The sequence below is a fragment of the Lichenostomus cassidix genome, chromosome Z (genome assembly GCF_008360975.1).
Source record: "Lichenostomus cassidix isolate B80296 chromosome Z, HeHo_3.0, whole genome shotgun sequence".
Classification (NCBI taxonomy): domain Eukaryota; kingdom Metazoa; phylum Chordata; class Aves; order Passeriformes; family Meliphagidae; genus Lichenostomus; species Lichenostomus cassidix.
Window position 1 is genome coordinate 22062026 of NC_139511.1, and position 26499 is coordinate 22088524.

At 43.5% G+C, this 26499-nt stretch overlaps 2 long non-coding RNA genes across 2 annotated transcripts; one reads left to right on the plus strand and one right to left on the minus strand.

Annotated features, from left to right (window-relative positions):
• Positions 1-15938: 15938 nt before the first annotated feature.
• On the plus strand, positions 15939-23329 carry LOC146424501 (uncharacterized). The gene is made up of 3 exons (XR_014846953.1): positions 15939-16057; positions 17666-17814; positions 23205-23329. It is a non-coding gene; the product is annotated as an uncharacterized LOC146424501 (long non-coding RNA).
• Positions 23330-23645: 316 nt separating this feature from the next.
• Positions 23646-25758, minus strand: LOC146424502 (uncharacterized). Its single transcript, XR_014846709.1, has 3 exons — positions 25618-25758; positions 24625-24672; positions 23646-23815 (listed from the first exon to the last, which is right to left on the minus strand). It is a non-coding gene; the product is annotated as an uncharacterized LOC146424502 (long non-coding RNA).
• Positions 25759-26499: the final 741 nt, after the last annotated feature.

Here is a 26499-nt window from a genome sequence, read left to right on the forward strand (position 1 = left end):
CTTGACTGATATCCGCTTGCTTTTAATTAATAAATTTTTTTTAATTGGATCTACGTCTCTGATTGGATAATGAGGCTAAATTGATAACACAGAGTATATCACCATTTTTCTGTAGACTCTTTGTGTTTAATTGATATTCCCTAATGGTGATAGGCTCTAGTACTTGCATTTTTCTTCTTGCTCACCCTTTTATTTCATTCTTTGATTTTTCCACTGTAATCCCCAGAACTGCTAAAGAGGAGGAAGTACTCTCTGCCCATAGCTTGCCTGTTTCTGCCATAAGTCTCTCGGGTCTAATCAGATGTGTGACTGAGGTGTGAAACTGTGATGCTCCTAAATGAATATTGTCTTATGTCAGAAGTGTCCTAAATGAAAAAGAGGTTGTTTTTATGGAGATTGTCATCACATTTTATTCTTCTTCCTGAAGAACAGCCTGAGTTCCACTTTTCAACCCCTCACTATGTCATGAGAGATGCTTGTGCAGTTTGCCCCATGATGTGGCCCAGGTGTGCAGCCACAAGTGGGTAAGGAGTGAAGGCACATCCACTGCATTGCAGGAGGTCTCTAGTGAGCACTGTGTTTCCCTGATCAGATTCTGTTTTTACCACAATGCTGGAAACTGTTTTGTGCTGCTCAGCATCGTTTTAACTCTGTCTCATATTTGCTGGGGAAGCAAGGACAGTTCCCATGGTGCATCAATGCACAATGCAAGCTCAATTAGGCAACCCCCTTCTAGCCACTGCCTGCAAACTCCCGCCTTGGGGCAAGTTATTTCTGTGCCTGAAAGGGGCAGCTGTGTCATGATGCCCTTGATCTGCTTCTGACTGGGGCAGCTGGATTGCCAGCAACATTTTGGAGACAACAGGACAGACAGAGTCCTGATTTGGGCTCAGAAATCTCTCTTTTCTGCACCATAAAGAGTGCAGAGAGCTGCCAAGTTCCCTATGAAGGAAAAAAATCAGTGGATGAGAGGAAAAAGCATTTCAGATCATTGTTCTGTCTCAGACATACCCATCTTTTACAAAATCCTCTGCTTTGATTCACAACCCATGCTCTGTTTCTTTGTCTCCCAGTTAAAGGTTCAGGCAAGACAGAATGACTACTTTGATTTTTGTGGAAGCTCTGGTCAGACACCACACGCCTGTGCCCTGGTTGCCCCAACTCATTCTAGTTTGGGGCTATATAGTGTGAGTTACCTTATGTGCTTTTCAGCAGTTCTGTACAGGGACCTGCATTTTGTTTGAATTGGCCTTGAAAAAATCCTAACTCTTATAAATATTTTGACCTGCTGCTGGGCTATGGAAATCTATTCTTAGAGCAAATGATGCTATGGCAACTGTCCCTGCAATATGACACAGTAGCAAGAATTCTGTCTTCTTTTAATCTGTGGCTCCCAAAATACCTTCTGCACATCCCAAGCCACCTGGCTTTCCCCACCCTCTTCAGAGCCAGCAAAGCAGCTCCTTCCCAATTTATTTTTCTAGTTCAGTCTGAGGCAAAACCATCTTAAGCCAATTTAAGTAGATCTGAAATAACATACTCAGTCCCAGCTGTCATAACCTATATTGCAGGATATTCCCCTTACTTTTCTATGACACTTTTCCAGTTGCTCATATGATCTCATTTCCCCTTAGGACTACCTAAATAATCCTTTGACATGGGCTTTACCATACCCTATATTTCTCTTTGTATATGCCACCAAAGGTGAGTTGTCAACTTAAAAACTTCTGTTTGCACATTTTTCAATCAGTATAATGTAGCATTTATTCAGAGGCTAACATTTGTATACAAAGCCTCCTCTGACAAGACTAGCCTGTATTTTATTTATTGATTTATGTCCATTACAATAACTAGATTTTTGGGAGGCAATATATGTCAAGAGCTTGCTTTAGGTGGAATGTACCAATGCCCATCCTAAGAGATGGGCTCTGCCTTAAAGAGCTGAAGATCTGTCATTGTAAGCATTTTCAGGACTAACCATTACACGTTCAGAACTGTTAGCAACAGACCTATAGAAAAATCTTGAATTTTTCACCTCTCCTGATCCTCGCTTATTACCTACTAATTTCTCAAGAACACTGTGGGCTTGTACATGGCATCCTGCTAATAATTGGGAGCTGCAAGGGCTGTTTGCTTGAGTACTGAGCCACCTACAAGTTTCACAGCATTTGGTGAATAATTGAAGGATTTGTGTGTTCAGTACATCCCATATGCCATGACTCTCTTCAAGTGGCAATACAGTGTTAGCAACAATATGGCTATTGGAAATTTCTTCAGATAACAGATAAATTCACCCCTGATGTAACCCTGCTGACAAATGACCTGCAGGTGGAAAAGCAACACACAAGACTGCAGATGTAAAGGGGTTCTTCCTGCTATCCTGCTTGGGCTCTCTTTGTTCTGCTGCCCTGCCAGGGTGCCACTCCTATGTGTGGTACTGATGTGCTGAGGCGTGGCTGATAATATCATTTACACCTCTTCAGCGGGGTCCCACAGGCACTGGAAAAGTAAATCGTCGTTGCTAAAATGTGGGCATGAATAAAAATACTTGCCCTGATTTCCCTGCCATAGTAATCATAATTTGTAGCATAAATTACATTAACCTTCTTCCTCTCATAAAAGGTATTTTAACCCTTTAGGGAGAAAGAACAGGGTAACAGACTAAATATAATATATCATGTTTTGAAATTTGTCACTGTGCCTTGAAGTCTTTCTTACTTTATTTTACTGATCCTGAAAGCATTTTAAGGTCACTATCCTTTTATAAAGTGCAATGTACTGATTCTTTGGTATGTGATACAAGTTTTTCCTATTGGAACAAAATCATCTAAAATACATGCTGTTCACATTAAACCTGTTTCTTCCAGCTTTCCAGTTGTCTTCCTGAACCATGGGAGCAGGAAAACAACCACCAAACCTAAAAGCTTGACAAGGAAAAGGGAGGGAAGGGTGAACAGATGACAGTCCTTTTCTGCCCCAGCTGCAGAATGAGGGATCTAGAGCAGAGCAGTTTCACTTTGTATTGGCACCTGTTAATTGGGGCACAGCTTTGAACTCGATGCTCATGCCTCAGGTGAACACCCAGAGCCATCTGTCTCCCCAGCCTGCCATGCTGCCATCCGGCAGGTGCTGAATCATCCAGGCAGTGAGGAACATCTCCAGGAGGAAAGGGAGTAATATTCTCACGTTTTCAGTGCAAGAATTTGGACCTACAGCCCCCAAGGCCAGCAATCTTCTAGGGTCTGGAGCAAACCTCCTTGTTCCAACAGCTTTGGGGTTAATCAAGTTATACACTTTTTGCCCCCCCAAAGACAAAGCTACATGCCTGGCAACAAACATCCTACTGCTTTACCATGGCCTAAGCCCATATTTTTGCCAAAATTCCCACGAGCATGCTGTAGCCCCCCTGTACATGACATGGCTGTGCCCTGGCAGCACTGACTGTGACACCAGAGCTTGTGTGGTTGCAAAAATTCTCTTTTGCTGTGCCTGTGTAAATAATTCTTTTTTGTGTAGTTTGTCTGAGTTTTTTGAAATTTCCAGGTGTGCAGGAGGGGGAAGGAGCATAAACCCCGCTGGGATTAACTCTGTCTGGCTGTAGCTTTGCCTTTGTGTGTTTTTCCAAGTCAGTCCCCCCTTCCCTCCTCTGACACCCACTGGCAGAGATGAGCTGTCCCAGCAGTGACTAATTGTGCCAGGTCAATGGCAGGGCAGCAGTTCCCTGCCCTCCCCTGCAGCCCCTTTTCCCTTCCCTCCCCACCTCGGGTGCTTTCTGGAGGAGGCACTCATAGCTGCATGGCTTTGAGGGTTTTTTTGGTGGGGTCAGCATGCCTACCAGCGAACCAGCTGCAGGGAGCCAGCTGGGCACTGGTGTCCTGCCATGCCTGAGCAACCTGCAGCACCTGGGCTTTGGTGAAGGAGGCGAATGCCACAGAGGCAGTCCACATCACTGGCTCCCCAGGACTTGGGTTTAATCAGTCCTTGATTCTTTGCACCATGTCTTTTTGTTGTTACCATCTATCATGTGTTTAGCATGTGTTTTAAAACAGGTCATTATTACATCCTTAAGTGAAGCACGCACTCCAGGACCTGTCATTAGCAGCACCATGTGCTCAGTTTATGCTGTACATCTTCAAGTGCTATATTTGGATGTCTTTGTCATAAAATACCTCAGGTGTCCCGTGGAGGCCTCAGACAGCCCTTTGATGCACTCCAGACATCCTCCTCATTGGCCCAATATCAAGTTGTTTACCAGTTGCACTGTCAATCACCCTATTATATTAATTGCAGCGTTCCAGTAATTAGATTTCCTGTTTTTCAGGCCTATATGCTATTATTTCAGCCTTCCACAACACACAGACCAGGGAGGAGTGCTGCCAATTTGCATTCATACCGACCAAGTGCAAACAGAACAAACTTCCTGAGAGCTGGGGAGAACACTGATGTCTGCAAGGACACCAGGCTCTGTGTGGTAGCTTCACCTTCCCTGCACAGACTTTCCCATGGAAGAGAAAATTTGACCCCCAGTTCCACTTTAACCTGCAAGAATTGAGATTTCCCAGGCCACTAGCCAACTGCATCATGACTGCCAGCAGTGGGGTTTTTGTTCTTCAAAGTCTTTTCCAATTATTTTCTAAATACAATAAGTTACTCAGTCTATCTCACACAAAATCTCCCAGAAACTTCCTTTTTTCCCCTTCAATAAATCTTGCCATTTAAAATCAGTTGCTCTATATGTGATTTCCCATAGAAAATATTTGCAATGTTATTTTATTTCTATAGAAATACATTTATTTCCTAGAGGAATAATATGCAGTAAACACATTTTATTCCACTGCATTTGTCACACTGAAAATACTGTCTTGGGTTTAGGCATTTGACTGTGTTTTACTGTCTGTGAAAATGCATGAACTTTTCAGGTTCTGAAAAATTGAAGGATCTGCTTGACTATTTACTTCCTGACCACTCCCCAGTCACACCCTGCCACCCTGCCTTCTTTACCCTCTTCATTACAAGGCTTCCTACACCTTCAGTGTTTATGCCAATGAAGTCAGTGGAGGAATCCTTTCTGCCAAATGAAGTCTTACTCATTAAGCAGCAATTTGTTACTATATTTAGCACGGGTTTCCTCGTTGAGCAGACTCTACAATGCATCCCAGAAAGTACCTTTGGTTTCTGTGGGAGCTTTGTGTGGGCTGCTTATGAAATTCTACCTGTTGTGCATATACTCCACTGAGGACCGAGCTGGAGTGGAGACGCTTCAGTGAAGCTTTTGAGTCAGCTAGGACTGAAATTATTCCAGCTCTGGCAAATAAATAGCAACATGGTAAGAAATCTGGGAAGTCCAACATAGCTAACACTCGAAAACACTAAGTATTAGTATAAACACTAATTCCTGCGGTGGGAGCAGGAATTAGGGACCACGAGGCACTCATGGGGCACACAGGAAGAGATAGCTTCTTGCAGTGGTCTGCACAGGACTGTGAGAGGCAGTGATATGTCCAGCACCCTCCACACCTAGGCAGTTCAGCTGAGGCTGATCACCACCCTGTCCAGAAAAGTCCTTTTCCTGGCCTGGTGTGGGCTAGTGTCTCAATGATATGCTGTGTTTTGGCATAAGAGTGTGTGAGCAGCACATGCTGGGGGTCAGAGGGCTGGGGTTAGCCTGGAGAAGCAGTACGTGAAGGAGAGACAGAAGAGGCTGTGCTTGCACATTGGAGTCATTCCTCATAGGAGACGACAGTTTATAGTTCACAGTCTTCATTTTTCCATTCTTCTGGGAAAATGAAAGATTGGATGTTTTTTTAAGCTAAATACATCATTCCCTGTTTTTATCAAATATGCACCACGTTTCCTACTCCCTATACCTTCTACAGTGTCTTTTAGTTCTTTTAAAATACACCTCTTGCTAAGAGCAGAGAGATACACATGATAATTGTATCAGAGTAACATTCCTCAATGGCTACACAAATAGTTCCTTTTTTCTTCTCTTCCTCCTCCTCCTTCTCCTCCTTCTCCTCCTCCTCCTCCTCCTCCTCCTCCGTCATCTCCTCCTATTTTCCCCGCTTAAGTGACATCTACTTTAATGCATTGCAGGATTTGAGGGCTTGGCTGTGACCTAATGTCATATTTGCCCTCTTTTGGAGCAGCTGAGAGTGAGGATTTTGTGTTTCTCCTTTGTTCCCCAGTGGACAACACTAAATGGAGGGATGCTGCCAGCTGTAAACTACTCCTTGCCTGCAATATGAGCCATGTTTCTAAGCACATATTTTTTTCCTGGTAAAAAATAATAACACAAGTCTTCAATGTCAGTAGAAAATACCATGCTTTTCCATTCTTCTTAACCAGAACAAGTATTTATCTTTTTCCTGCAGTGCAGGTTGGATTCAATATACTCAGAGAGTTGAGGGAAGACTCAGTTGCTGGAATAAAAAGATCACAGCAGAAAACAGACAATTATCACAGCTGCGTGTGAACCAGTTACTAAATCCTTTTCTAAAAAAAAGGAATATATGTATACATCAGCACTGAACACAGAGTAATTCCTCGTTTCAGAAAGGTATTACTGTATAAAAGACCAGAATAAGCATTTTATTAATGCATTGCTTTTAATATAACAATTTTACAGCCTAATTGCATTCCAGAAGCAATTGTCTCTTGTAATATATGCTCTGGATGTAATGGAGACACAAAAAATGTCTCTGTAATTAATGACAAACTAAAGTCTTCTGCATTGAAAGCCCTTTGCATGGCAGACTGTTCACACACAGCTGTGTGTGCAAGGCTGGTTTGGCTGATGAGGTGCATGGCTGCCGACTTGCAGGGCTGAACTCCAGGACTCTAGTGGCAGGGGCCAGTGGCCAGGTCATCTCTCCTTCCTGCAGATCAGGTGCTTTGCAAATCTGGGCAATACTGCATTGTTTTCCGCCAGGATTTGGATGCTGGCACAAAGCCTTTGTCCCCAGAAATGCTCTTGACCAGGAAAGCTTTGATTTCAAGCCCCACTGCCACCCTTCCAGGACAGGAACCACCAAAATTATGTTTTTGTTGATGTGATCTTGTTATCAAACCTTTGTCCAACTGAGTTCTAAACCTGCCATGTAATTGCACATTGTATTTTAATTGCCATGTGACCACATTCCTTAAGTACATTTTTCCCCTGGGGCAGAGGCCCTGACTGTGCCGTGATAGAAGGCTGGTGGATATAAGTTTTCGTGCTTTTCTAGACACTCCAACCTGTGTGTGAAGTCTTATTTATGATATACTTAGCTAGCCATGGTAAAGGGCATGGAAAATCCAAGCCCTTATGGCCAGTTTAACGTGGTGTCAAGCATCCCAGATTCCTTACAGGCTTTATTAAGTGTTAGGACTGCTTTGGCCATAACATCACAGAGCTAACATGGCTGGAAAAACACATCCTTTTTGGCTATTTTGGGAAGACATCTAGTGAATCACAGAATTCTAGAACCACAGAATGGTTTGGGTTGGAAGGGACCTTAAAGGCTGTCTAGTTCCAAACCCCAATAGATCAGGTTGTTCAAAGCCCCATCCAACCTGGCCTTGAACAGTTTCAGGGATGGAGCAACCACAGCTTCACTGGACAGCCTGTGCCAGTGTCTCACCACTCTCTGAGTAAAGCATTTCTTCTTAGCATTCCATCTAAATATCTCCTCTTTTAGTTTCAAAATGTCCCCCCTTTGCAAATGTCACTATCTGCCCTGGCAAAAATTCTGTCTCCCTCTTTTTTTCATAAGCCCCCTCTAAGTACTGAAAGGCCACAAGGAAAACTTAGACTCTACTTGGATCAACTAATATATTTTTTTTTAAAGATTGTGGTCCCACATGTATTAAAAGATCTCTCTATCTCTACATACCAGCTAAGAAAGACTGACTTATTTTTTCCTGTGGACCAAAAAAAGGCATGAATTTTTCTTGGGTGACATAGGTAGGGCTACTAATCTGCTGATCACTACTAACAGAGTTCTAGCTAGCACATTTATACATCCTAGTTTGAAAACACCATCCATGTCTACTGCCCAGCACTCATGTCCACCAGAGTTCAAAGCCAGACACCTGCTTGAACACCCTTCAGAACCTCTGGGTAACTCAGGCTGAGGAATTACACCCAGCCAACCTTGCACTGAGCTCACTATTTCTGGTCTGTGTAGAATATATCCAGCACAAATTGGTGTGCTAAATTTGGGGGCTGCACACACAGAGATTGCATGTCCCACACACTGTGCAGCTGGACAGCCACATGGACCTGTCACACAAGGTGTGCAGAGAATTTTCAGCTGATTTTGAGGACTCTTACACAGGCATACAGAAACTATTTTTTCAGAAGTGCGTAAGTAGAACTGGCAGTTTTGGGGGTCTTTCTACTAAAGGTGTTGATTGTGAAATTATTCTGCACAAAACCAGGCATCAAGCCCCTGCTTTTGCAAAAGCACAACGTTATTCCTCAGGCTATTTTATGTCAGAGCATAGCTTGTTAACCAAAGCAGTGGCTGCAAGCACAAGACAGGAATGCAATGGGCTCTGATGTAACAAAAATGCACTGCAGGTGGAACAACCTGCTTTGATCTATAACACTCCTAAAGGAAAGCTGTTGAAGTTGCAAAGCTCTCAGCGCTACTTACTGAGGCAAATATTGGGTCACCATGTACTTAGCAACGATAACAAAAACCTTAGAAAAACACGGGATATGAAAAAAGGCTCCTACAAGTAACTATAGAGTGGGAAACAGGAAGGAGTTTGCCTGAATCTATTCTGAGTTTCTTCTCTTCATACAGATAAATCAATGAATGTTGTGTTGTATTTTCTGCATTCTAGGAGGTAAAAATGCCCATAGAAGGTCTGTAACTATTTTACTCAGACTTCCCCCTGTGGAGGGAGCTGAAAAACAACCACATCATTCACATCTGAAAGTTGGACTTTGAGGTCAGAAAAAAAAATTCTGTCTTCTGTCTTTCTCTCTTTCTGTATTCCACGTGGTTGATGCAATAATATTGTGTTATTGTGTATGCTTACAGGCATCTGTAAGAGAACAAGGTGCACCCTAAAATCAGATCAGTTGGGCATTTACCTGGTAGCAGTGGATCATACTGTAATGATGAGGTTAAATCAGAACAGATGCCTCTTGGAGATTTCCTGAGGGCTTCTTTGATGATGGCACAGTCTCACTTCATTCAGGAAGGAAGGTCCAGGCCAGGCACTTCCTGAAGGCAAACAAATGGTTCTGTTATTCTGCCTGTTTTGTACCACGCAGCTGTGAGCCCTAGCTACATGCACAGATCAGTTCATGGCTGATGTCTCTGTAGATGTTTTCTCATGGTACACAGGACTCCAAGACCTTGAGTAGTCCAGAAGTAAAAAGCCTAAGGCACTTCCATTACGTACTCACATAGCTGGGGATGATTTCTAGTAGCTTGATAGCTTGCCTTCCGGGTGCTTTAGAAAGGTGTGGTGCTCTTTTTCTTTTCTTTTTTTTTTTTCTTCTGTAAAGAAGTTGCCTGCCCCACACAGTGTTTAGGCTGCACAATTTTGTAATATGTTTGCCATACTGCAATGCCATAGCAGAACTCATCTGACAGGTGGGGGTTTTTATCAGTGAAGCCTTTTCCTGATGACATGCAACACTTCATGAAACCCATCTGGTACTAGTACTGCAGCCAGTAATGAAAAGAACATCAGAGGTAAATAATAAATGAGCAGAAACCTAATGTTTTGCTGAGCATCATGGTTTGAGCAGGTACACCAGTCAGAGCTTGCCTAAAATCATTCAGGGGGCAGCTCACTAAAACTAAGGGACAACCAGTGAATTCATATGAAATGTGGAGATTTGGTACATCGTGATGGAGCTCTTGACACACAAAGCACTGAAATAATTTCCAGCCAATAGTCCTGAATGCATCCCTGCTGAACAGACAGGAGGAGCTCTAATCAGAGGTAGGTATTTCCATGCTGTGCTGGTTTTGCATGGGGTAGAGTTAAATTTCTTCCCGGTAGGGGTGTGTTCTGGACGTGTTCTGAACACAGTGTTGATAACACAAGGATAATTTTGTTATTGCTGAGCAGGGCTTGCTTACACAGAGCCAAGGCCTTTTCTGCTTCTCAGCCAACCCCACCAGCAGCAGGGCTGGGGCTGCACAAGGAGCTGGGAGAGCACACAGCAGGGACAGCTGACCCCAGCTGGCCCCAGCTGACCCAAGAGACACTCCAGACCATCATGCTCAGCAGACAAAGTGGGGTGGGAGCAGGAGGAAGAGGGGAGATATATTTCTAGTGCTGGTGTTTGTCTTCCCAAGTCACTATTATGCATGATGGGGCCCTGCTCTTCTGGAGATGGCTGAACACCTGCCTGCCCATCAGAAGCAGTGAAATAATTCCTCGTTTTGCTTTGCTTTGCTTTGGTGGGCACCTTTTGCTTTTTGTATTAACCTATCTTTGCCTCAACCCACAGGTGTTCTAGCTTTTAACCTTCCAATTCTTTCCCTGATCCTGCAGGTGGGGAGTGATTAAGCACCTGTGGGGTTTATTTGCTGACTAGAGTTACACCATAACACATGCTCCTTGATGGTGTATTTCCACTTCTCATTGAAATATTTGACCTCTCTTAACTGCATCGCCTGGTTAGAAGCGCAATGCTCAACCTTTTCTTATTTTCTTTCAGCTGTTATCAGCTTTTGTGACCTGTACATTGTATAGATTAGTCTTTCTCTGGCTCTCTTAATTTCCTCTAATTATTGGATTTTGGGGTTTGTTGTTTTGTTTGGGGTTTGTGTGTGTTGTGGGGGGAGGGTTTGCTTGTTTCCTTGTTGTTGTTGTGATGTGTCAGTTCTCTCTGCCAAAGTCCTCCACACTGTTCCTATGGGGTTGCTTCCTACAGAAGCTCTAGCACCTTTCTCTCACTGTTTTGCCACTTTAGCTCTATTCTTGTTCAATTTGTTTGTTTGTTTGTTAATATTGCCAAGCATGACAGCGCAGCAATGAAAGCTCTTCCATCTCTCACATTCTCCTCAGTTGTGACACTTGCCATTCGAGTTTTAAAACTCTGTTGTTTTCTTTATGCATTGCGCTGTATTTAATAAATTGATCTTCTATCTTGACTCATTGATGAGTCAAAACATATCCTAAAGCTCACAGAATGGAAATCTTCTAGTTTATTACTTTTATTGGTGTGCAGAGTTTCCTCCAAGCAGCACTAATAACCATTAAAATCTGGAAGCTACCCCTTACACAGACCATCCTGAGCACAATGATGACTTCAAGAAATTAAATAAGGGTGAAGATCCCTTCCACTTGAAAAGACTCTCCAGCTGCTGAGTTCCGATTCAGCCTTGCTGTGACACTCATGCTGAGCATTCTTTGAGTGGTTACTCAGTGAAGATGTTCTGTTTTGTGCAGTTTTGCTTGCTTTAGTCTGCTGAAGGATTTCATTTCATGGTGGGCTGATTTCTAGATGCACTGTAGATTAGAGAGCTGCTGAATTGACTTTAGCTGTTCTACCACCTCCACTGATACACAATTTGGTTTCATTCATGTGAAATTTGCAGAATTATTTTGGTAAAAACAGAAAACCTGTCCATAAGTCAGTAATGTATCAAACAGCCTGATTTGACGAGTTTCACTTGATTTATTTCAATAGGAATAAACCTTAATGATGCCAGCTTGGGGGAAATTTGTCAGCTACTCTTTTTTTTCAAAGATAAAAATTTCTCCCCAAGAAGCTTGATGAGTTTGAGTTATTAGATGTATTTGTTGAAGTTTACGTTATTTCTTCTCATATTATGGTAAGTATAAATGATAAGAATGTTACAACTGAATGTCTTGATCTTTCTGTTGTTCACAAGAAAAGACATATTTAGGCTGTAACTAAGCTTAATCTATGTTATGTGGTATAAAGGAAAGAGGGTAAATTGCAGGTGAAGTAAACATTTGCCTAATTAAAACAAAGCTCCAGAGATTAGGTGGTACTTTAGTGCTGTGATATTTCTACTCTGAGAATTTGGGTATGAATGATAACTACAGTTTCAGCTCTGACTCCAAAAATCCTTATTAATAGTGCATGTGGCTGCACAAATTTCTAGCATGTGATAGCTCAGTAAATTACTAATTCTTTGTGAATAAGTGTAATGAGTTTATTGACTTTACTAAATTGAGCCTCTCTTACCTGCTTTTTGACAATCCTTTCTTCCAAATCCAAATTTGTGCATCAGAGGAAGTATGGAAGCTGTGTACTTGTTCATTTGCAGCATGATGAGCAACCAGTGCTGTTGGCTTGCTGCTTCTCATTCCTTCCCTGCAGTGTGGGTGTCAAGCTGGCAGTCCCTGAGCACAAGTCACAGCGAGCTTTGGGGAAGCAATGCCATGGGAAAAGGGATAGTCAAAGGGATAGCCAAAGACACTACTCAAGAGCAATGCACAGGATGAATCAGCTTTAAAGAATGCACCAAGAGAAGAATAAAACTAATTCCTACATCTTGAAATTGAACAATACGTCAATTCATTACACAAGATATAAGCAAGTAATTCAAAAGGATTTATCTATTAGTAGGAAGAAAACCTGGCATTATTTCCATGGCTTAGCAGTCCAGACAGGATTGCCAAAATCCATTGTGTAGATCTCCTGAACTGCTCCAATATTTGTAATTTTTTTATTTATTAAGATTTTGGCAACTTCCTCCACACAAGGTTAACACTAACATTGTTTGTCATCTGAACTCTTTATAGTATTGTACAGTTGTTTCATCAACTGTTTAAAGTAAGGATGAGCTATTATATTTAAGTGAATACCCTAGAACTTGTCACTGCTTTGAAATCCTTTTCATCTTGTAGATCAAAGCCTTATGGCTGGATCTGACTTTTATGTCATCTTTCTTAGGGCAAATCTCAAACTGACATTACACATTGTCCCTCTCAATTCCTTATACACACTAGATAAATAAATCTCAAAATTGTAGAAGCACTGCTTTTCGTGTTACAGCAAGCTAAACGCTGTCTCCTTTTCCTGTAGACGCACAGCTATGCCACAGAGGTCCAAATTTAGTGTCCCACAGGCCTGATGCTTGCAATGCCTTGCACCTGGAAACGAATCCATGGTCACTGGATGGTGTGCTGTGCTGCACCATTTGATTTCAGCCATGGCAATATCAGACAGGTACTTGGATTTCTCAGGTTGTTAAAAACTAAAGCCCAAATATAGATTCCCAAAGCCCATGTGGTTTGTCTTGAGGTATTGAGGGGGCTGATATTGACAATTGTAATATTCAGTCTTCTGGACTTTGATAAAAACTTTCTTCTGGTTCTTGGTCAGCAGGCAGGCCTTATTATTTTACGAAAGAATATTCCCACAAAACAGTTTCTGAATCCTCCTTGCTTAGGAGAGCCAAAATAACTGAGCAGTCTGATGACTGGTTGTGAGATGGCATTGATGTCTTGGGATTTGCCACATGGCACAACCTGGCTGTGGCTGCAGGCTCCCATGAGCTGGGACAGGACTGAAAAGCAAGTAAATCCAAATTTCTTTGCATTGATTCCTATCCAGCTACTGTGAAACACATCCCTCCTGCTAGACCTCTCTGCCCTACATTTAGCAGAGTTAGACTTTTTTGGTTAACTGCTCAACAAACTTCAGAAAAAACTGGCAGCCTAGAAGCACAGTATATCAATCAATCAATCAATCAATCATAAGGAAATAAATAAATAAGCATGCATGTCTTTGTTTCCTACTTTAAAAGAGCTCTGAGACCACATTAGCCTGGGTGAAATAGGAAAGAAAGAACAACAAAGGTGAAAAGCAAGCTGATGTATGTAGGTGACTAAATGGAATTAAATGTGTAATTATGTGACAAGGGGGTATGGTTATGAATCACAAACTGTGCTACCGTTTTTAAAATAAGTGCTGTGGTGAAATAGACCACACTATCATTTTAAATGATATAAGTGGGGCTTAACCTTATTTGTTTCTATCAATCTTGGTTGACTATAACTTTTTTAAAAGAAGTATGCAATTGTTAGGAATGCATTTTGCTCTGTTTTTCAGAGCACACTACTGCTGAAGTGTATGATGAGTCACCTAATTGAATGGGGATGTGTGTCATTGCATAAGGGGAAAAATAGATTAAAAGTCCCACCCAAATGCCAATGTGTATTCTGATTTTGATTGCAGTAAATAGACTTAGAAATATTTTATTTTATTGATTAAGAAATTAAATATGTTGAAAATTGGTTAAGGCTGGACGTTTAGGGGACATTAGTTTAAAAATAATAATAAAAAAATCCGAGAAGCAATATTCTTGCATCTACTGATCAGCTGAAAATTTCAATGTCATCTGGCATGTATGAGAAAGAAGAAAATTCTCCTCTTTACTCAGCCACTAAAGAATCTGGTATTTTCATTACACCCGTTAGGAAGAAGGTGCCTGGAGAGCAAGTGGTGTTTCCAGTGCCAGCTAGAGGCACTAGAGCTGAGGATGGTTTAAAAAATGTGGACTGTAGCCCTAAGGTAAAGACCGAGGCTGTGTAATTGCTTACGTTTTGTGACAGGGTGTGCCCACACCATGGGGTTAATGCCACAGGCAGTGGCAAACAACAGCCCATTATCCTTCTGGCAAAGCCATGACTGATAATGATGTCAGAGCTATTAAAAATAATGAGCTGCTCGTATCTCACAAAGCACTTTGGGTTCATGTGAATCCCTTATGCAACATTACCCAGGGTGGTGGGAAGGGCAAGAAAACCTTTCCCCATGTGGGAATGGTGACCACGCTGGCACAGCAGCCCTGCCTGCCACCACTTCTCCAAGCACAGCCTTACAGCTGCACCACTAGCTGTTAGGAAGGCGATCAGTACCTTCCTAACACGGAGCTGTCCCAGCTGAAAGCTCATCCTTACATTACTTACTCCTGAATTTTCCAGGCTGAGCCACGGTGCTGTGGCATTGCCCAGCATGCTGTATGTCAGATGCAGGTGGAAAGCATCCAGAGGTTTAGGACAGACTGTACATAGATCAACTTGGAGCTAGGTCTGAATGTGGTGGGCTCAAGCCACTGCCTATGGTGACCTCTCTAATCATTCCTGCTCAGGGTGACCCCTTGCTCTCTAGCTGCAATTTCTCAGGACAGAAAAATTGTATAAACCTCAGTTTTTAGCCTACAATTAATTATCCCTGCTTCCCACTCCTCAAACGAGCATTAGCGGCTTTTGTAGGATTTTAAGGCTGCTTTACACCCTGGTAGCACTTGAAACCCCAAAGCCATTTCAGGACCCAGTTGGAGCACCACTGAGTACGTGGTGGTGTATTGCCCTGACAGCAGACTGGAACCTGCATGTCAGATGGGGTGAGCAGGCAGGGGACACAGGAGGCTAGGCAGGCAAGCAGAGGTTTTTGAGAAAGGAGAGGGCTCCATTTTCCACCTGCCATCCCTCTCCTCTGGCTGATCTCTGGTCTCTGGAGGACAGTCCCAATCTTCCTGCACCACTGGGTGCTCCGTGGGTGACAGGTGCCTCCCTGCCATGGTAGCATGGACTGATTCCCCCCAGCCTCAGGCAGTACCTGTACTGCAAAAGGCCAGGGGAATCAAAAGACAGTGGCAGACAGGGCTAATATGTGGGTCTAGTTTTCTGCCTCGTATGCCTGTTTCTCTAGAATTTGTTTTCCTTCTGATGAGGGACATCCTGCTGCTCTTCTAACTGCTCTTTCCTCCACGGGAATAAATCCCCCAGAACATTTTCCCTTGCCAGGTTTCAGGTGGACATGAACTTGGTCTAATATAGTTTGGCTCCTGTAGACCACTCTGCTATTAATAGCTCTTCAGTTGCTCGAGGACGCAAGGTCCCTCATACTTCTCAGTAAGTTATATTTATGTGGTACTTATATGACGCAGCAAGTTTGTAAAACACCACAGCTGCCAAAACAGTGTGTTCGGATCAACAGATTGAGTTCAGTCAAGATCCTCACCCTGCTTTCAAATCAGACTGCACCTGTTGACACAGATTTTTGTTCATGTGCCATGGAGCAAACCTTGCCTCAGAGAGTTTCACATTTAATTAACAGGTAAGGAGAACATACTGACATTCCTGGGCATAACTATAGCCATAGATTGATTTACATCTCCATAGATACTGAACAGCCTGAAAGAAACAAGAAACATTCATAAAACAGATGAGCTGAAAACCATAGTGGGAAGTACACGTATGAACCTCTGTGTGTGTGTGGTGTGTGCAGATCAGCATGGTCACTCTGGAGGCATTTGACCACAAACACTTGCATGCAAACACAGATGGATGCTCTGTGGTGCACTGGCTTTGTCCAGCTCTGTAGGGCTTGCCTTTTATGTTAGCTGAGCTTAACATATAGATGTCAGGATATAACTTTTATATTAATGATAAAGGGTTGCTTGTTTCAGAATCAGCCTTGATGGATGAGTTAATTAAAAATAATAATAGTTTGCCAGCTGCTAATTAGGAACTTAATTAGTCATAGAGTGTTACTTTAGAGCTGACTTCAAGCTGTCTCAGAGGAGACTGGCTTTCACCCAGCATCATTAAGTATATTCACAGAAAAAAATAAAATCTGATTATTGATGAGTATTTTCCTTTGAATAAGAGGAGATCTCTTCCCTGAACAAAATAAAATCCTCCTCATAGAAGAATGTATGTTTCCTCTTTTGGCAGAAAGAGCTTCTGCAAGCTTCTAATGATCAAAACTAAAAAAGGAAATGCATAATGGAAATACATAAGGAAAATGTAAGCTTAGTTTAAACTACTTGGTCGTGTGGTGTAACAAGCAGTTGCATGGAACCACACGGTAAACGAAACACTAAAGTGGGAGATTCTGTCAGAAACTTCTCACCTTTATCATCACAACAGCAAGCTTCATTTAATGTCACCACCCTTAGAGCCTCCTCCTCGAAGTCTTTGCTTTTCTCTAAGTCCATCGTAGTTGTCATAGCATAACAAGGAAAGTGACCACTGTGCCAGTGGGTTAAAACATGTGTCTGAAGATGCTAAAAATTGGGAAGAGACTACCTCAATATCTGCACCATTCTAGGCAACCCCAATTTAATTTCCTACCTAAGAGGCAACACAACCTCATAAAAAGCCATGAAAATAGTTCTTGACAGCTGTAGGGCACAAGATGCAAAGTACAGCCTGTGCATGAGGATAGGTGTGTTAATTATAATACTGAGAACACAAATAAAAAGACCATCATGTTGAAGGCCCAGGAAAACAAGTGTCCTCATGTATCCAGAGCTGAAATTATGTTAGGTTTATGAGATCTGATTGGGATAAAAGATGACCTCCAAAATTCTCCATCAGTGGGTCCAGAGTCAGGACTGAATGGAAGGGGAAATACACAGTTTGTCACAGCTCCAGACCTTTTGTGAAGCACACATGCTTAACAAAGCAAACACAGTCCTGGCTTTAGATGGCAAATATCAGCAAGACTATCAATCCAAGCAGGCAACAAAACAGGTCTCTCTTCGACAACAAATGTGTTTAAAAGTCACGTTTAACAAATATGAAGGGCCTACACTTCCCACAATGATTATTGTTAGAAGAATGTTGCTTCTAAAACTAATTTTAGGACCATAAACCGTGAAAAAGTTTCATATAACTGTCCTACTGGATATTTAAAAGAAAAATCCTGCTGATGGTGCAGGGACTCCAAGCTTTTGGCCATCAGGGAACAAAATGTTTACCTTGTCAGTATTTTGATACCTGACATTGGTGTATTCCTGTCCTTTGAGGACTCAAATGTGTACTTTGAAAGCATCAGCCAATGCCACCTGATTTTCTCCTCCACTCCTGGTGTATACTCTTGAGCAGTAGCAGGGGATTTTCCAAGAATTTTTGTCACCAGGATGGTACCAGAAAATGTTACATAATGGCATTTCAGTTGGAGGAGGTGAAGAGGATGTATTCTCTAATTTTAATGAAAGAAGAGAGATACTGTCAAACAAAATAAAATGAAACACTCAATGAATTGTGTTTTGTGTGATATCTTCTGCAAGGTAATCTTTGTGGACAAAAGCACACCTATATGTGTTGTTGCAGCTGAAAGGAAATATTTCATTTCCAAATACCTGCCCAATGCTGGCACAAATTCATTAGGCGATAGGCTGATCCGTTGCCCTTTATTTGAGTTTTCCCATCTTTGATCCTCTAGTAAAAGAGGAGGAGAACCTGTATTAAAAATAAGGGGTGATCAGATTTCGAGCTATCACAAGCCAGAAGCAGCAGCAGTGGATTGGTGAAGATGCACAGAGGCTGTGCAGGTGTGGATTTGCACTACCTGGCACATTCCTGCTATTCGAGGCTCACCCCTCCTCACAGTGGCAGGCAGAGAGCACCTTCTGGTTATTTAATAAGATTTTTTTAAATAAATGGTTATTTTGAGATGAGCAGTTTTCTGTCCCTGGACTGATAAATGTTCAGATCATCATACCTACTAGTAGGATGGCAGCAGTTGCTTGTTTGCACCTATCAAGCAAAATGGCAAAACTTTGTGTCAGAGTCCTTGGGCAGCAACTGAACCTTTTGTGCCAGCTTTGCCAAGCAGGCACTGCCTGAACTGCTGTAGTAGCATGGTCAACAAGAGAAAACTTGTCTGATAGTTGGTCATAGAAGACCAAGATGAGGAAACATAAATAGCAGTCTCAGGAGTGAGAGGATTATGAGATTACGTTTTGCAATTTGTAATTTTTTCATTGTCAGTTGTGACTGAGTCATGGGAGGCTGTAGAACAGAGCTCAGAGAGGTTTCTTCCGTGAACAGACCTCATCTTCCTTATGGACAGCAAGGTATCTTCATGGGCATATCTGATTTGGAGGGTATGCCAATTTTGGAGGGACAAAATTGGTGCTAAAGGTCCTCTAAAATCCTTGCCAAAGCAGAGATAGAAGTTGTGTTGGCCTCATTAGTACTGTCAGGCTCACTTGGCACCCTTTATGGATATTGAAATATTTCTTTTCTAGCCTATCCTCATGGGAATTCCAGGTAAAGCTGCATGTGACCAATCTTGACTCCACAGCATTTTGTACACCCGTGAGCTCTCTGCCCAGACCTCAGAAGAAAAGGAAGGGCCTGTGTGCTCTGCTGTGAAGCCTTGGGAGTGGGCTGTAGAGAACACAGAAAATGTCCTTCTGTTCATAGTATTTTGTGATTACTTTGGGATCACGGTATCTTGACAAATATTCCTTTAACCATGTAGCTCTCCAGTTCTCTCCCCAAAACAAGGGAGGCCCAACCAAAATCACTGCCCAAAGCCTGGTGTAGAACAAGAAGACATCCCAAGGCAGAGTTGTGGGTCTGTACTGAGACTCCAGGGAAATTATTAAGTCTATTTTGAGCTTAAACATGGTCTCCAGCAACTTTGAATGGTATGCTGGCTTTTTGTTTTCCCTGTATGCAAATAAATTTCTCCCTAAAATCAGAGGCTAGCTAGACAAAGACAACTTTATTCTAATGTCTTTCCAGCGCCGTTTGCACAGGTTCACAAGAGATTATGCTGAATAAGTGATTTCTGCTTATGCAAACTCTCATACCAGGACAGTAGGCAGGAACCCAAGATAATTTCCTCGTCATTCTCCTTGTAACAAAGAAATCATGACAGAAGACAGGAACATCTCCCACACACACACAAAAAAAAAAAAAAAAAAAAAAAAGAGAGAGAGAGAGAGAAAATGAATATATAGTGGAACTAAGAGAGATAGATGGGATCTTCTCAGACATGCAACATCTTCAAGAACCCTAGGTCCCAGCTGCAATGGAGATGCAGGCAGGGTCTGTCCCCAGCAGAAAAACAAGGACAGCCTCTGGGGAAAGTAAAGGATGGAGGCTGGTGACTTCTCCTCTATCTGAAGGCCTTCATGCCATAAGTTCCTAAAATCACAGAATGATTTGGATTGGAAGAAACCTTGAAGACCTAGTTCAAACTCCCCTGCCATGGGCAGGGACACCTTCCACTAGACCAGGTTGCTCAGAGACCCATCCAGCCTGGCTTTGAACACTGCCAGGGATGGAGCATCCACAGCTTCTCTGGGAAACCTGCTCACTGCCCACAAGGCTGAGGAAACTGGCCATGCTTTCAAGCGAGCTATCTGGGCCAACTGATAAGTGAGCTACCTGGGTATAGTTTTGGACCATGGGACCCTGTTTGAAGGTCAGTGTCTGCTTGGGAAAGGCACGATCCTGCCCACTAAATGGGACAAATATATCTTTACCAGGACGATGGTTGCCTTAGTAAGGAGAAAATATACATATATTTGTCAAAAAATGCAATTAAAATTTTTGTTCAAAGGCATAAATATTTATTTAAACTCACACACATTATTTCAGAGGAAGAAGAGGAATATTTTTGCGGGACAGAGGGCTGAATGCTAAACTAAACACCTCGAGAAACAAAATTCACTGTTACTAAATCTGCTGGAAGCTCCCCAGACACACTAGGGTATATATGCTGTGCTGTGACATGGGAGCACTGCTTTGATCTAGTATTTTGAAGGCTGGGGTCTGGGTACATGCAGCTCCTGGTGGGTGCCTGTGGGAGGGGGGACCCCTGTGTGGGGCAGTCACCTTCTCTCCAGGCACAAGACATCTCCCTGCCTGAGCAGTGGGTGCCAAACCAGAGTCTGTCTCAGTGACTTTCCCCATTGTGCACGTCCTGCACTGGGGGCTTCCAGCTTGGCAAGAAACAACAGGAGCAGGTGAAGCCTGTGCCTCCCACAGGATGCTCTTGTAGGGTGGCACTCAGGTCTGACAGCCTCAGGTCACCCAAGAAGTCTCTGTCACCTCTGTCACCTCTGTCCTGCCCATCCCAGTGCAGCAGCATGAGCAACCCGGAGCACCAGAGGAGCCTGGCATGTCAGCTGGCACCCTCCTGCCAGAGCAACAGGCTTCCAGCCCAGCACCACCACCCTCTCTGCAGCTAAACTGGCTGGTTCCTTAATAAAGAAGGCAACAGCCAGTGCAAGCACTGCCATTTCTCAGGGGTCAGCACCAAACAATGGTACTTGCAAATGAACCCCTTTGAGGAAACAGCAGCTCCTGTGCTCAGTGCTCTCCAACCAGTATGGGCTTCTCACTGGGTGTCTCAATTCCTGACAGGATTTCTGCTCCTTTCTGCTCCTCTAGCATGAGTACACTTGCACCTTTGCATATGAGAGGTAAAACTGGGGGAAAAAAAAATCACATGACAAATTATTGTTTGATGAAATTGTGGTCTAGTGAAAAAAAAAAGAAGATGATGACACAACTGATATCTAGTATTTTGCATAATATTAATAACATAGCATAACCCAAGTAATGCTATTATTACTCTCAAGTGTGACTAATTAGATAGGTAAAAATAGCTTTTCTTATCTCTAGAATAATTTATCTTTCAAAAATACACCTTCTATTTAAGATCTTTAATTTTGAGTGCCGAACATGGAGGCACAGTTTGACAGCTGAGAGGATTGCTTGTCAGTGAAGACTAGGTAATTTTTGCAGAGCAGTGGGTATGGCAGAGAAGGTTATTTTGCAACTTGAGTCCCCAGTCCATGTTTGTGCAGTGCCCAGGGTACTGAACCCTCCTGGCTCAAGGTCTGCTGCTGCTGTCCAAATGCAAGTATGAAGTCATTAATCCACATGAGCCCCTCAGGAGCAACAGCCTCAGGGCTCCATGCACAAGGGCACTGTACAAGCAGGCAGTGACACCACCAACAAAAGCAATGGGCTTGAGGGGTAATCATTAACTGTGGGAGCTCTCTCTGTTTGCAGGATCTCCCGGAGCAAACCCAAAAATCCTTGCCTGGTTTCGCTTACTGTGGGAGGTATGAAATGAGAGTGTGATTTCTAGAGAAGAAAAAGATTCAGCAGATGTGAACTGAAACAGGTCCACTGGTTTAGACAGAACTACACCAGTTTGTACCAGTAGACCAGTTATCTCATTGTCTCATCCAATTTAGCCCTGCCAGGCTGATGTTGCTAGCAGTGTTGTTGAAATGTCTGATAACAGACAGAAGAATTGCATGTTTTAAAATATGTGCATATATTGCTATAAAGTGATGGGGGAGGTGTAGGGGATGGGGGTGTAGAAAAGAAAGAAGACCTAACAAAAACTCCCAGGCTTCAAATTCCCTTGTCTTTTTTTGCTCACTTTTATCGACAATGTTTTTCTGATGCCTTTCTCTTTAAAGTGGCAGTAAATTAATTACTGCTGCCACCACAACAGGGACTTGGCATGCTGTGCACACTGGGGGAAGTGGTGGGTGACAAAATTGCACTACTGTGGATAATTGTGGACTGGAGCAGAGCACTCTGCTGGAGACCTGCAGCGGGTCAGAAAACACCCTGCCCTTTCCCCTCCCCTACAGTCTTCTTCTTGTCCTCATGTTATTTTGGGCGTGATTCAGGATTCTTCAAACCCCTCATCAAAGCTCTGCTTAAAAAGCCACCTTCACATCATATCCTTCCCAGTATAAAAATGAAAACTCTTGTAAACTATGTGCTATCAGGGGCAATTATTTCCTTGGTGCGTAATGGTAATTATTCATGATTAAACCCACTCGGCACTTTGGATAAGCTGAGCACAAGTACCAATTTCTGTTCCTTTCCCACTCCATCCTCTGGTTTTATTCAGGGGAGCTATCACATGCTGTGGCAGACTGTAAAATCAACAGGGGCTTCTCCCCCCCCCTTCCTTCTTGTTTTTCAGTGCAGTTATCTTCCCCAAACACACAACACACTGCTATAAGCTGACTCAGCCATAACTGACTACAGGAGCTGTCAGAAAGCTTTTAATCACTGAGATTTTAAAGTTCTGTCAAAAACATTCAGTGTAGTTAAAGTTACTACATTTTTGCATAACAAATAGGAGCCTGTTTTGTATCTAATGAACATGCAATATCCCCTCACATCTCGGTCTTCTTTTCGTGTACAAAAATTGTTTTATTGAATGGGATGTAGGAAAAGATTATCTAAACTTTAACTTTTATCCACCAGTCTCTTCCTATATGAGGGTAAAGTTTATTCTTGCAAGGTGTCATGCTGACTTCAATAATGTTTGTCTGCCTGGGCAAAAAACACCCAGTTCAGTAAGGGTGATCAGGGCTTTGTCCCTGGGCTGCAGTCTCTTTGCAGTCTCTGAATATTTGAAGGACATGTTGCAGGATCTGGACTAGACATTTAATTGTTAGTTTTTAAATTTTTTTCCACAGCCCTGAGCAAAGTAGTAGGACTTGTTTTCCCTTGGCACTTTGAAAAAAAATGAAGAACCACTCATGACTTGCCAGTGCTGACCTTTCCACATCTGCTGCTCTAAAATAAATGGATTTTGGCTTTATGTAGTGCTTTTTGTCTGCTCTCTTCACAAAATATTAACAAGTAAGTTAAGTGCAAAGGCTCTCAAGGTGAAAAGGAGCCAGGCACTGTGTACTCAATATTGTTTGCACTTGTTGGGGTGATGCAGGCTGTTAAACTGAACAGGGTAAAGTTGGATGTCAAGCAGCATCCTCTTGTAACAAAAATAAGAATTATTTGCCTTCATGCTGCGTCCCTCTCTGGGCTTCTTTTTCTTGTGCCACAGAGGTCACACACACAGGAGTGAGTCTAAATGAGATCTCTAGCTGGGTTAAGTTTTTTCTGTTTCTTACCCAAAATCATGCTGCAATGAAGGAGCTGCAGTGCCTTCTTCATAGCACTTAAACTGGGCTGGACTACTGCCTGGGCTTGAATCAGGACCGGGAGATGAAGACAGCACATCCTCCACCCCACGGAGGGGCTCTGGCATTGGCTCCTGCTGCATCCCTCTGGAAGCTGGAATGCCTGCCTGGGACACAACAGGCATGTGGGAGCAACAGCTTGTTCCCTTTTCTTTCTATCATGCTAATGAGCATCCCCTTCCTGCCTTCAGTGCAGGTACAGCCTGATCCCCAGCAGTTCCAAGAGCTCCCCATCCTATAAATTCTCTGTTGCTGAAGCTGCCTGAACAAGAAGTATTGTCAGTTGAAAACATCTGTTCCTGTACCCATGATGCCACATATTAGCACAGCTTTTGAAGCCCCTCTTGCTTAGATAACTCTGATCTGCACCAAACCCTGCCTCCAGCTGAGCATCTCTCTAAGCCCCCATTCTGTGACTCTTCTGGTCACAGACCATCACTGTTCTAAAACTTTCAGCACAGCTTCCTGTCCAGCAGGAGCAGAACACATGCACTTCTCTCTGGTCCACAGACTTCTTTGACAGATTCAGTAATGCCAGCTTACAATGCCAGCAATGCCAGCAAGGCCAGCATTTCTCTCCCTGGGACTGCTGCAATGCATCATATCAGTGCCCCTTCCAATGCCTCAGTCTGCAGGGGAGGGTGCCTACCAAATACTACAGAGTGGTTCAAAAGCCTAAAAAAGCATGGATTTCCATGAAATCCTATAGGACTTCCCTATACATATAATTTCTGGTGTGCTTGACATGCCTCAGTATGGTCCCCCAAACTTAAGGACAGATACCACCATAGAGTGGAATGTCTGATAGCTTTATTTTTGGTGGACTTAATCACAACCACTTTAAATATAGTGAGCAGCATGTAAGGACGATGTTTATAAGGAAGGTGAAGTCCTCTGAGTCTGAGAGCACACTTACCTCACTACACTTCCTATTTGGTTGTCCTGTAATGGCAGTGAAGCTCTGCTGGAAAAGGTCAGCAAATGACTGCACAGCTCAGAAAATTCACACATTATAATCCCAGCACTTCAATTTCTCATTTCCTCATGCTGTGTACTGTTCTAACCCAGACAGGAGCATTTTCAGCTCTCCGCCTCCTGTTCTCTTCCTGCTGTTCTGAAATAAAGTAATACAGCCTCCCTTTTAATTAATTAAACTTGGTTCCTGCAATGCTGAGCATATCACGATTTATCAGAGACCTTATAGTTATTGACATTCATTTTCTTAGGAAGAAATCTTCAAACTAAAATCAATGCATTGCTCATGCAAGGAGCACTTAAGCCTTTTTGGACAGTGGGGTGTTTTTTTCTGCAGCCCACATCCCTTTCCAGCTGTGAAAGTTAATTTGGATGCTGAAGGCTCTATGAAGTGAGGAGAGTGAGAGAGGAAAGAAAAGTCAGTGAAGAGAGAGGAGAGGAAAGAAAAAAACCTCTGCAGAAAGGTAGCTGGGGGTTCTGGTCAATGGAAAGCTGAACATGAGCCAGCAGTGCCCTGGCAGCCAGGAGGGTCACTCATGTCCTGGGGTGCATCAGGCACAGCATGGCCAGCTGGGCAAGGGAGAGGATTGTCCTGCTCTGCTCTGCACTGGGGCAGCCTCACCTCCAGTGTGGGGACAGTTTTGGGTGCCAAAACACAGAAAAGACATTGACCTGTTAGAGAGTGTCCAGAGGAGGCCATGAGGATGGTGAAGGCCTTGAGGGGAAGCCTTGTGAGGCGTGGCTGAGGTCACTTGGTCTGTTCAGCCTGGAGGAGGCTGAGAGGAGACCTCACTGCAGTTACAACTTCTTTGTGAGAGGAAGAGGAGGGGCAGACACTGATCTCTTCTCTGTGGTGACAGTGACAGGACACGAGGGAATGGCATTACATTGCATCAGGGGAGGTTTAGGTTGGATATCTGAAAAAGTTCTTTACCCAGAGGGGGTTGGGCACTAGAACAGGCTCCCCAGGGAAGCAGTCAGAGCACCAAACCTGAGAGAGTTCAAGAAGCGTTCAGACAATACACTCAGGAACATGGTGTGATTCTTTGTGTAGAGGAAGGTAGAAGTTGGACACTGATGGTCCTTCTGGGTCCCTTCCAGCCCAGGACATTCTGTAATGCTGTGATCTACATCCTGACCTGTCAGCCTGACCTTGGTGCCTGGCAAGGTCATGAAGCAGATCATCTTGAGTGCCATCCCATGGCACCTGCAAGACAGCTGGGGGATGAGATCCAGCCAGCAAGGATTGAGGAGGGACAGGGCCTGCCTGACCAACTTGATCTCCTTTTGTGAGCAGGTGACCCACCTGGTGGATGCAGGGAAGGCTGTGGATGTGTCTGCCTGGACTTCAGCAATGCCTTTGACACCTTCTCCCGCAGCATCCTGCTGGGAATGCCTGCAGCCCCTGGCTGGGAGAGGTGCACTCTGTGCTGGGTTAAGAACTGGCTGGGCCCAGAGAGTGGTGGGGAATGGTGCTGTATCCAGGTGGTGGCTGCTCCCCAGTGGTGTTCCCCAGGGATCAGGGCTGGGCCCAGTCCTGTTTAACATCTTTAGGGATGATCTGGCTGAGGGGATTGAGTCCCCATCAGCAAATCTGCAGATGACACCAAGCTGGGTGGGAGCATCAATATACTGGAGAGTAGGAGAGCTCTGCAGAGGGAGCTGGGCAGGCTGGGTAGATGGGCCATGTCCAACAAGATGAGAATGAACAAGACCAAGTGCCAGGTCCTGCACTTTGGCCACAACAACCTCCTGCAGCACTACAGACTGGGGACAGAGTGGCTGGACAGTGGTCAGGCAGAGAGCGACCTGGGGG